Source organism: Haplochromis burtoni, unplaced genomic scaffold (genome assembly GCF_018398535.1).
Source record: "Haplochromis burtoni strain Fernald_Lab_line unplaced genomic scaffold, NCSU_Asbu1 Contig_2268, whole genome shotgun sequence".
Taxonomy (NCBI): Eukaryota; Metazoa; Chordata; class Actinopteri; order Cichliformes; family Cichlidae; genus Haplochromis; species Haplochromis burtoni.
This window is the reverse complement of record NW_024584629.1, coordinates 1-11,516: the sequence shown is the minus strand read 5'-3', so window position 1 is coordinate 11,516 and position 11,516 is coordinate 1. Positions and strand designations below refer to the sequence as shown.

Sequence of the window (11,516 nt, the reverse complement as noted above, 5' to 3'; positions counted from 1 at the left end):
TGTGGAGCGCATTAGGCGTTCTACCCAGACTCGCCAATGGCATTACGTACCTACACAGCTAAACCCAGCTGACCATGCCACACGAGCACTGCCCACTGAGCATCTGTCTCACTCTACATGGCTTAGCGGACCTGCCTTCCTTACAGATTCAGGCCAACGACAAATACAGAAAGAACCTTTTGACCTTGTTTGCCCTGAAAACGACACTGAGCTGCGCCCAGATATCGTATCCTGTGCCACCTTTCTGTCAAAAAAAGAGCTCGGCACCACAAGGTTCGAGAGATTCTCAAATTGGAGTCGTCTGCTGAAAACTATTGCCAGACTGCTGCACATTGCCAAGTCGTTTAAAGGCGAAACAGAGAGCACATGTCGTGGATGGCACAAGTGCAACAACTATGCTACAGAAGAACAGCTCCAGCAGGCCAAGGTTACTATCATTTGTGCAGTTCAAAAAGAGGTGTATGCAGATGACATCAAGCGCATGGAGCAGAGTGAGTCCATTCGCACACAAAGTCCACTTAGCAAGCTGAGTCCTTACATAGACGCTGATGCAGTTCTTAGGGTCGGTGGCCGGCTCACAAGAGCTCAACTGTCAACAGATGAGACACACCCCATGCTCATTCCCAGTAAACACCACATAACCCAGCTCATAATCAGACACTTTCACGCACAAGTATGTCATCAGGGCAGACACTTCACCGAAGGTGCAATCAGAGCTGCAGGTTTTTGGATTGTGGGTGGGAAAAGAGCCGTCAGTAGTGTCATCTTCAACTGTGTCATATGCCGCAGATTAAGGGGCAAGCAACAAGAGCAGATCATGTCAGATCTACCAGAAGACAGAATGTGTACAGACCCTCCTTTCACATGTGTGGGCCTAGATGTTTTTGGTCCGTGGCCTTTTACAGTCAGAAAGACACGAGGAGGTCAAGCGGAGGCCAAGAGATGGGCAGTGATCTTTACGTGTATGAGCATACAGGCAAGATCTTTACGTGTATGTATGAAGCATACCAGCATGTGGTGTTAGCTGTATCTCTTACCATCTCTGTATCTCTTGATTGTGTAGTGACTGTTTACATTTACATAAGTCAACAATATTTAATGTAATCTTTGTTTTACAAAAAGGAAAATAAGGATCAGTAAAGCTCTGAAGAATGCCACGCGGTCTCCTGAGTGTTTACTGAAACCATTTAATGTTTAGCTCACTGCATAAGCTGGATAGAGACATTCAGCTGAGGGCAGAAGAGAAACCATTGTTTTATGTTAAACCTGGAACTGCACCCTTTTGACACACTTCCATGTGTCAATTCACCAGAAGTAGGAAATTAAAAGCCAGCTGCGGCCTCCGTGTCTCCGCCCACACCGTCGCCTGGTCCAGCTTCATCCGAGTCTTCATCCTCGTCTGGTCCAGCCCATGCCACTGCTTCTGCCAAGCCTGGTCCAGCCTCGGCTTCTGGCCCTGCCACGCCTCAGCCAGAGGACGACGCCTCGCCTGGTCTCGATGCGACCCAGCCGGAGGACGACACCTCGCCTGTGCCTGCCACGCCTCAGCCTGGTCTCCTTCCACCTGCCAAGCCACGTCCAGGTCCAGCACGGCTGTTTCCGGAGCCTGTCAGGACAGCCTGTCGACGGAAACCAACCAAACCATCCAAGGATTATCATCCACGGCGTCGACCACCTGCCAAGCCGCCCGATGGTCTTCGTACGCGCCCACGCCACCGTTGGCCGCCAGCCAAGCCCCCTGACCGTCTTCGTACATACCCAAGTCGCCGCCGGCAGCCAGCCAGGCTCTCCAGGTGTGGTCAGCCATGCACGCTTCGCCACTGCCATTTTCCACGTTGTCGGCCTCCTGATCTGCTCCATCGCCACCGTTGGACTCGTGGCCGGCCCCCTGAACCCTTGAACTATGGACTACTGAACCGTTGGCCTCCTGGTCGGCCACCTGAACCGTGTGAACTCTTGTACTGCTGTCATCTGGGTCGGCCTCCTGAAACTTTGAATATTGGACTTTTTGCCTTGTCCCCCAGGGTTGGGTTAGTTGGTCTCATATGTTTGTGTTTTAGTCTGGGATTCCACTTTGAATTTTTTTTGTTTTCTCTTTTCCTTTTTCCTTCCCGGTTTCCTCCATGTGTTCCCACTGCCCCTAATCACCTCCTGTGTATTTAAGTCCTGTGTTTTCAGTGTGTCATTGTCAGATCGTCTGCTTTGTTTGCAAGCCAAGAAGTTGCGTCAAGTTTCCTCATGTCAAGTCCATGTTCTTGTTGTAGGTTTTTAAGTTAATTTAGCTCACCCAGTTTAGTTTATTGTTAGCCTTGTATTTTGCCTTTTGTTTACAGTTATTTTGCCAGCGTCAATAAACGGCTCGTTTTCTGTTATTCAAGTCATGTTTCACATTTTGTTTCCGACTGCATTTGGGTCCACCCTCTACACACAGTCAGCCCTGCTGATTGTGACACATGGCAAGATATGTTCTCGCATTTCTCCCAACGTCCGAGTCGTACGCCTGTGACAGCTGCTGGCTGCAGTCACTTTGTGACATTTGAGGAAGTGGAGTGGGTAGGGGTCAGCTACCGTTTGTTTTAATAACCCGTTTTCCCCTGTTTTGAGTAAGTTAAGGAGGTCAGACTCTGTCTTTATTTTTTTACTTTTGTTTTGGTCAGGGGTGTGGGAAACAGTTTAGATTCGTTTTGTGTATTATTTTGACCTTGGCTCACCCTGAAGTGTTGAAACTCCTGTTTTGTTGTTCCTTTTTTATCACATTGTAAATAAATTACAAACAAACAGATTTGTTTCCTGTCCTGCTTGGGTCTTTGCAGGGGACCCAGTGCTTCACTCATGTTATAGCCTGGCCTGGCCTAGCCCCGTAAAAATTCACATAAATAAAATGAAATAAAATGCGTTATGGATGAAACTTTACATTACCTTTTCAACAAGGAAGTAAGCGCCTCCTTTGTCTCAAATTTTGCCTCATCTGTCCACAGGACGTTCTCCCAGAAGCTTTGTGGCTTGTCAACATGTAGTTTGACATTTTTATGGCTTTTTTATGATTTGTTTTCAACAATGGTGTCCTCCTATTCAAGCCTCTCACTTCAGCACTTCTCGTACTTATAGTACGCACCGTACGTAGTGCGCGTAGTGCGCGTAGTTCGCGTACTTCAAGCGTGCAGACCCTGAATTGGGACACAGCCGTGGACTGCCCTGAGGGAGAGGAATCGGCGGTAAGCCCACTGCCACAGCCAATTCGCAGAGGGGAGGAGAGCCCAGCCCCCCCTGCCGGTTGATATAGGCCTCCACAGCCATGCTGTCCATCTGGACAATCACGTGGAACCTACGCAACCAAGGCAGAAAGTGACGAAGTTCCAGGAACGTGGCCTGCAGCTCCAACGTGTTGATATGGCGAGAGAATTTTTCATGAAAGAAATAGTAAAAGAGGGACAGACAGTAAGGGGCTCTTTGCTAGTCTATCTTTGTTTATAATTCAAAAGCAAACAGGATAAAGTTTATATTTTAAAAAATCCATATCCAGTGTTGAGAAGGTTACTTTTAAAATGTATTCTACTACAGACTACAGAATACATGCCCCAAAGTGTATTTTGTAATTTATTCCGTTACGTTACTCAATGACAGTAACGTATTCTGAATACTTTGGATTACTTAATATATTATCATGCTTTTTACAAGTACATGAATGTGCTATTGCTGTGTGATTTATTACTGTTACTGAAGGTTACTCGCCATATCAATACCAACTAAATTTTTAAATCTTAATATAAAATGAGTAACAGTAGGGTGGACATTAGATAAGGCTGCACTTTTTGCAGCAATCTCTTATAGAAAACTATTCCGTGTGTATATAAAACAGGTCTGCGGCTCCAAACAGTAGTAAAGGGACCTCTGTCTAATACGTCGGGTTCTGCGTAGTGCTCGTAGCCAAAAAGTAGCTTTACTTTGTTGTCTGGGTCAACTTTGCTAGCAAGAGACAGAGAGAGGCGTTGAATGGCTGCTCCAACGGAATGTATTGTTTTGGAGGAAAACATGAACACAGTGAGTGTATGTATGGGTGTGGCTGAGCACTGGGTTTCAGGCAGGCCTGGTGGGTGTGTCCCGTCTGGAGGCTGGCAGACCTGAAGGAGATGAGCACACACACCTGCAGCAAATGAAGCCTCGTCGGGGACTTAAGAGTGTGGCTGAGCGCTCCTCGGCGTAGAATCATTGCGTCAGACTCCATGTTAGTGCCGTTAGTGTCAAGTCCAGTGAGTGCATGCCCGCAGTAGTTGAGTGTCCTGACAACTGCTTCTATTGTTTCCTGCAGGAAGAGCATGGAAAGCTAGAACAGCGAGCATGGAGAGTGCAGACACACAGGAACGGAGAGCACGAGGTAGACAGATTGGGGAGGAAGACACGGTGCAATAGTCAGGAGAACGCACGGGGATTGTTTGTGTGAATATTTACTGCACTGTAAATAAACACACTGTTCACCACACAGAGTCCGACATTTGGGTCCTCCTTTCCCCACATCCCCACGCAGACCATGACAGAATGATCTCGCCAGACATGGATCCAGTGGACTCTGAGGAGAGGCTCAGGAGGGAGGTAATGGACAAAGTTTACAAAATGTGTTATTTGTGGTAGGAGAAGCCAGGGGAAGGGTTGCGTCGCGCCATGATTAAAAATTAAAAAACTTTTTAATTTTCCCTGGCTAGTGGACTCTCTCAACCCGATCACCATGGACTTCCTGTTCTCCACCCTCCAGCTTCACTTTCCTACCCAGGCTACCCACTGGCCCAGCCCGCTGGTGGATTCTCAGCCTGGCACGCCGGCCCCAGCATCGTTAGGGAAGCGACGTTTGCACCGCCGGCGCTCCTCACCGCAGCCGGATTCACGGATTTCGGAACAACCGGCTGTGGTGAGTAACAAAGACATTTCTTCATTTCCTGCTGAAACAGTGACTATTTTTCCTGGGGAGGTGTGTTGTTCAAGGAGTGAAGAAAACTTTTTTTTCCTGCTCATTCTGAGCCGGGAGTTTTCAAACTAGAGCCCATTAACACCAAAGCTGTGGAATTTGATACTGTTTGTGCAGCCATTAATCAGACTGTTTTAAAGTTGGAAAATCACCCTGGGGTCTAGTCTGAGGCTGAACTGGGGATTTCCATCACCTTTGGACCCCTGCACATAATTAAGTCTGCTGCCCAACCTGAAGCGTAGCTCAGTCAGCTGCCCAGCTTGTAGCCGTAGCTCAGTCAGCTCAGTCAGCTCAGTCAGCTCAGTCAGCTCAGTCAGCTCAGTCAGCTCAGTCAGAATCCACCATTTGGGTCCTCCTTTCCCCACATCCAAAAAGACTGATTAGAGGAAAGTCTCTTCTATGAAAAATAACCCCCAAAATCATCAGAGAGCAGAGTGCGACTCCACTGAAGTTCATGGTAGATAAGCTGTTTAGACGTAGTCGGAACCATGAGTTGGCTTAGAGAGCAATCTTGAATGATTGTGTCGAGGGTGGATGGTAGATGATGCTAGTGAAAGCACATGAGAAGTGAAGGGACACCATGGGACATCCAAACTGCGCAGTTTGGATGTCTTAAAAGGAGCGATAGAGGACAGAACTTGGAATCCTGGTGCCACGAAGGTTTGTCGGTGCTTTGCGAAGGAGGCTCTATGTACAGTGGGGCAAAAAAGTATTTAGTCAGCCACCGATTGTGCAAGTTCCCCCACCTAAAATGATGACAGAGGTCAGTAATTTGCACCAGAGGTACACTTCAACTGTGAGAGACAGAATGTGAAAAAAAATCCATGAATCCACATGGTAGGATTTGTAAAGAATTTATTCGTAAATCAGGGTGGAAAATAAGTATTTGGTCACCTCAAACAAGGAAAATCTCTGGCTCTCACAGACCTGTAACGTCTTCTGTAAGAAGCTTTTCTGTCCCCCACTCGTTACCTGTATGAATGGCACCTGTTTGAACTCATCATCTGTATAAAAGACACCTGTCCACAGCCTCAAACAGTCAGACTCCAAACTCCGCCATGGCCAAGACCAAAGAGCTTTCGAAGGACACCAGGAAAAGTATTGTAGACCTGCACCAGACTGGGAAGAGTGAATCTACAATAGGCAAGCAGCTTGGTGTGAAAAAATCAACTGTGGGAGCAATCATCAGAAAATGGAAGACATACAAGACCACTGATAATCTCCCTCGATCTGGGGCTCCACGCAAGATCTCATCCCGTGGGGTCAAAATGATCATGAGAACGGTGAGCAAAGATCCCAGAACCACACGGGGGGACCTGGTGAATGACCTGCAGAGAGCTGGGACCAAAGTAACAAAGGTCACCATCAGTAACACACTACAACGGCAGGGAATCAAATCCCGCAGTGCCAGACGTGTTCCGCTGCTGAAGCCAGTGCATGTCCAGGCCCGTCTGAAGTTTGCCAGAGAGCACATGGATGATACAGCAGAGGATTGGGAGAATGTCATGTGGTCAGATGAAACCAAAGTAGAACTTTTTGGTATAAACTCAACTCGTCGTGTTTGGAGGAAGAAGAATACTGAGTTGCATCCCAAGAACACCATACCTACTGTGAAGCATGGGGGTGGAAACATCATGCTATGGGGCTGTTTTTCTGCCAAGGGGACAGGACGACTGATCCGTGTTAAGGACAGAATGAATGGGGCCATGTATCGTGAGATTTTGAGCCAAAACCTCCTTCCATCAGTGAGAACTTTGAAGATGAAACGAGGCTGGGTCTTCCAACATGACAATGATCCAAAACACACCACCCGGGCAACAAAGGAGTGGCTCCGTAAGAAGCATTTGAAAGTCCTGGAGTGGCCTAGCCAGTCTCCAGACCTCAACCCCATAGAAAATCTGTGGCGGGAGTTGAAAGTCCGTGTTGCTCGGCGACAGCCCCAAAACATCACTGCTCTCGAGAAGATCTGCATGGAGGAATGGGCCAAAATACCAGCTACTGTGTGTGCAAACCTGGTAAAGACCTATAGTAAACGTTTGACCTCTGTTATTGCCAACAAAGGTTATGTTACAAAGTATTGAGTTGTATTTTTGTTATTGACCAAATACTTATTTTCCACCCTGATTTACGAATAAATTCTTTACAAATCCTACCATGTGGATTCATGGATTTTTTTTTCACATTCTGTCTCTCACAGTTGAAGTGTACCTCTGGTGCAAATTACTGACCTCTGTCATCATTTTAGGTGGGGGAACTTGCACAATCGGTGGCTGACTAAATACTTTTTTGCCCCACTGTATTTGCATAGGAGGAATAGAGGAAGAGAAGCTGGCAATCCAGTGCCTTTTTTTTCATGCAGAGAAACTGGCCGCTTTGCAAATGAGAGATGAGAACTTGGTATCCGGGGCTAGAAGGATTCATTGCAGCTTTTTGCCATGACAGAGACGGAGAAACTGGCAGTTCGGTTGTAGGGAAGCTAGATGCTGTCACACGCATTCATTCACACACATCCATACCAGATATTGCTGATAGTGGAGTCTCATGCGCAACCTAGTCCAGTCTTCATCAACAGCAAGATGACGTCAGATTTTTAAAAGGAAAACAATTCTTTATGATTTTGGAATGGATTGACTTGCTGCAATCCTTTTAGACTCAGGACTTACCATCTCTTGTGGTCAGTGTCCCATATAAGTGAATGTCTCCAAAACCCATTATAAACATGGAGAAGCACTTTGTACACCGGTGGATCACACCTCTCAGATTTCTTATCTCAGTGCACTGTGAGAAAAGCAAAGACAAAAGTAAACCTTAAAATAATAATAAAATTACATGTTCCAGACATGTCCAATGATAAAACATTCTCTCTCTCTCTCTCTCTCTCTCTCTCTCTCTCTCTCTCTCTCTCATAGAGGAAGAAAACAACCCAAACCTCACTGATAAAATCAACTTACATCAGAACATCTCACAGGAAAAGTTTATTCTTCCTCATGGAACAATATTGCTTGGGAATTAGAACCTCAGGTGCCGTAGCATGCAGAGTTGCATTCACTGCTCCTGCTTTAATTCGTTTCTGATACTTTCTTGGTCTGAACTCAGACTTAAGTGTCACTCCGTGACTCACCAATTGCAAGCTCTTTTACAATCGTCCACAAATCTGCGCCAGATGCAGACCTCTCAATTGAGTTGAACAGTGCGTGAGGAAACAAGTACACAGTTATCCACAGTACAAGTCTCTTTTCGTGATCCTCTCCCTTCTCCCCGTGATGTGTGGTAGTGCGTCAGGGTCCAACAAATTCACTCTTCTCCATGGGGACAGGCAAAAACACAGTTAGCTTCGCTCCGCTAGCTAGCACTTCACTAACATTACACTTGAGTCACTACCGGGCTTGGTGCAATATTCCAGCGCCAACCGTCACTCAACTCCACCATTAAGTAGTCCTACAGAAAGGAGTCTGATTAGAAACAGCTGGAAAGCTCGAATCAGTTGCCAGTGTGACGGCTCTCACAAGGAGGCGCTTCTAGGTTGGAGGTCGCTCGGCATCCGCCATCAGAAAGAGTGGCTTCCATAAACACACCCCGAAGGCGGAAAGAAAGGAGCGCACAGGAGGAGAACAACACCACAAAAAGACTGGCAGGCCGGCTGGCAGGGACCGCCAGACAATGACATGAGGCTGGGAACCTGGCAACTCTGTACCGAAGCATGCAGCAGTTGCTACGGAGGGATGGAGAACTGGCAACTCGTGATTTTATTTTTTGTTTTTTTGTCGTCTATGCCGAGAACTGCCAACCCGATGGTAGAAAAGCTGCTACAGCTTTTGCGAATGAGGGATAAAGGAATCTGGCAGCCTGGTGCCAATGTTTGCTGCATTTGCTACGGAGGGATGGAGTACTCTGTAGCTTTTTTATTCTTTTTTTTTTTTTTTTTTTTTAGCTATGGCAACCCGATGATCAAAAAGCTTGCTGCTGCTTTTGCAAATAAAGATGAAGGAACCTGGAAACCCAGTGCCGAGGTTAGCTGCAGAATTTGCAAATTTGCGAAGGAGGGATAAGTGGCTGAGAACCTGTCAACTCGGTGCCGAGGTTTGCTGCAGAATTTAGCAAAGGAAGGAAGAGGCTGGGAACCTGGCAACTCGGTGCTGCATTTGCTATGGAGGAATGGAGAACTGGCGACTCAGTGCCGTTTTTTTTGTTGCTTTTTTTGTGTGCATCTTTGCTGACAAACTGGCCGTTCTGTGGTAGGAAGCTTGCTGCTGCGTTTGCGAGTGGCGGATAAGGAAGAACTGGGCATCCCAAATACCAGCTTGCTTGAGCATTTAGTGAAAGGAGGGACAGAAAACGTCATGGCAATGGAGAAACAGTAGAGCATGGAGCTAGTGACAGATTTCCAGCTTGCATTAAATGGTGTTAGGAGGAAGGAGCACAGAGATGAGCTTGTCCCTACTACCTAGCGCTGGCAGGTGGGTGGAGCTACAAAGTACGCTGTAGCTTTTGCTGTTGGAACTGCAGTTTGCTTAGTGTCACGGTTCTGGGTCATTTTGACCCAGCATTTTGAGTTTCTCATGTTTTGGTTTTTCTTCAATCAGCAATTTCTTCAATGAGCTGCAAGACTACTTTAATGACATCCTGAATCACGACCTCATCGGAGACTTCAATGCTCAGCTGGGTGGCGACCGATTGGGATTGGAGACAGTGGTTGGACCACATGCATCTTCAATGCATCTCAACAACCAACAATTAGTAGCCTTCTGTGAGCACAATGGGCTGTGCGTTAGAAATACATACTTCCAGCACAGAGAGATCCTCAAGAAGTCATGGCGATCACCAGATGGGCATACATTCAATGAAATTGATTTTATCTTCATCAGCCAAAAATGGAGGTCAGCTTTGCACGACGCAAGGGCCTACCACCATCTGACCACCACCTAGTCATAGCGGAAGTCAAACTCAAACTTCGGAACCAAAGACAGCCCGCACCAAAGAAACAGTTCACAATCGAGAAGCTCAAGGACCCAACCGTCATCAACACCTTGACTTTAGAGGTGCAAAATCATTTCGCCCTCCTTGGGGAAATAGAAGACCTCGAAGACCTCTGGACTGGTCTCAGTGAAGCCACTGTGGAGTCCACCCAAAACACCATCGGAAGACGCAGAGGAAAGAGAAGTGAACAGTGGATCGAAGGAAGAACTTGGGAACGGATGAGAGAAAAAGACAGCAGGCCAAAACCGAACAAGCCAGAGAGGAAGGAACCCGACGATACGCAGAGTTAGATCGGCTAGTGCAGAAAAGCTGTTGTAAAGACAAGAAAGAATGGCTAGAACAAAAAGGTGCCGAAACTCAGGAAGCAGCGGATCGGAATCACTCCAAGACACTATACCGCATCGTAAATAAGCTTACTGGATCAAGGACCAATGCAAACGTCAGGGTCAAGAACAAAAATGGGACGCTCCTGATTGCCCAAGAACAGTAAAACAAAAGATGGGCCGAACACTTCCAAGAGACCCTTAACCAGCCAGAGCCCGCCACGACGTACAATCTCGAGGAAGAGGATGCCCAAGATGAGCTTGGGGTCAACACAGGCAGAATCACCATTGAGGAAAGAAAGATCGCGATCAAGAGCCTCAAGAATGACAAAGCAGCAGGTTTAGACAAAATACCAGCAGAGCTTCTAAAACACGGCAGCCAAGCCATGGTGGAAGAATTGACCGAGTGCACCAACTGGAGAGGCATCACCCTCCTCTCTGTGCCTGGCAAGGCATTCTGTATCGTCCTGTTTTGACGACTGAGGAGTGCCCTCGACCAACAAGAGGAGCAAGCTGGGTTCCGAATAGGCCAATCATGCACGGAACAGATTTTTGCCTTAAGAAACATCATCGAACAGTGCGTCGAGTACCAGCAACAATTCGCCATCAATTTCATTGATTTCAGGCCTTTGATAGCATCCACCGCGATTCTCTTTGGCAGATCCTGCACTTGTACAGTGTCCCTAGCATCTTCATCAACATCTTCAAGGACCTGTAATTGCAATCATGCTGTTGCGTTAAGACAGGCCACAGAAACATCATCGAACAGTGCGTCGAGTACCAGCAACAATTCGCCATCAATTTCATTGATTTCAGGCCTTTGATAGCATCCACCGCGATTCTCTTTGGCAGATCCTGCACTTGTACAGTGTCCCTAGCATCTTCATCAACATCTTCAAGGACCTGTAATTGCAATCATGCTGTTGCGTTAAGACAGGCCACACCGATTTCTTCGAGATTACCACCGGTGTCAGGCAGGGCTGCACCCTGCATCCTCTGCTTTTTCTCGTTCCCCTCGACTACATCATGCGGTAAGCCGTTGCCCATATAGGAGCTGGCATCCATAGGTCTGATCAAGACCGTCTTGGCGACCTTGATTTCGCTGACGATATTGCCCTACTCAAGGAAGACGAGCTAAGATAAGATAAGATAAGATAGAACTTTATTAATCCCTCGGGTGGGTTCCTCTGGGAAATTCGATTTCCAAAAAAGCACAGCACCGACAGAAGTTACAGAGTTACAGAATATTATATATA

General features: G+C 47.0%; 1 pseudogene; it reads left to right on the top strand.

Moving 5' to 3' along the window:
- Nucleotides 1-4,338: 4,338 nt before the first annotated feature.
- Nucleotides 4,339-10,736, top strand: LOC121813691 (annotated as a pseudogene).
- Nucleotides 10,737-11,516: the final 780 nt, after the last annotated feature.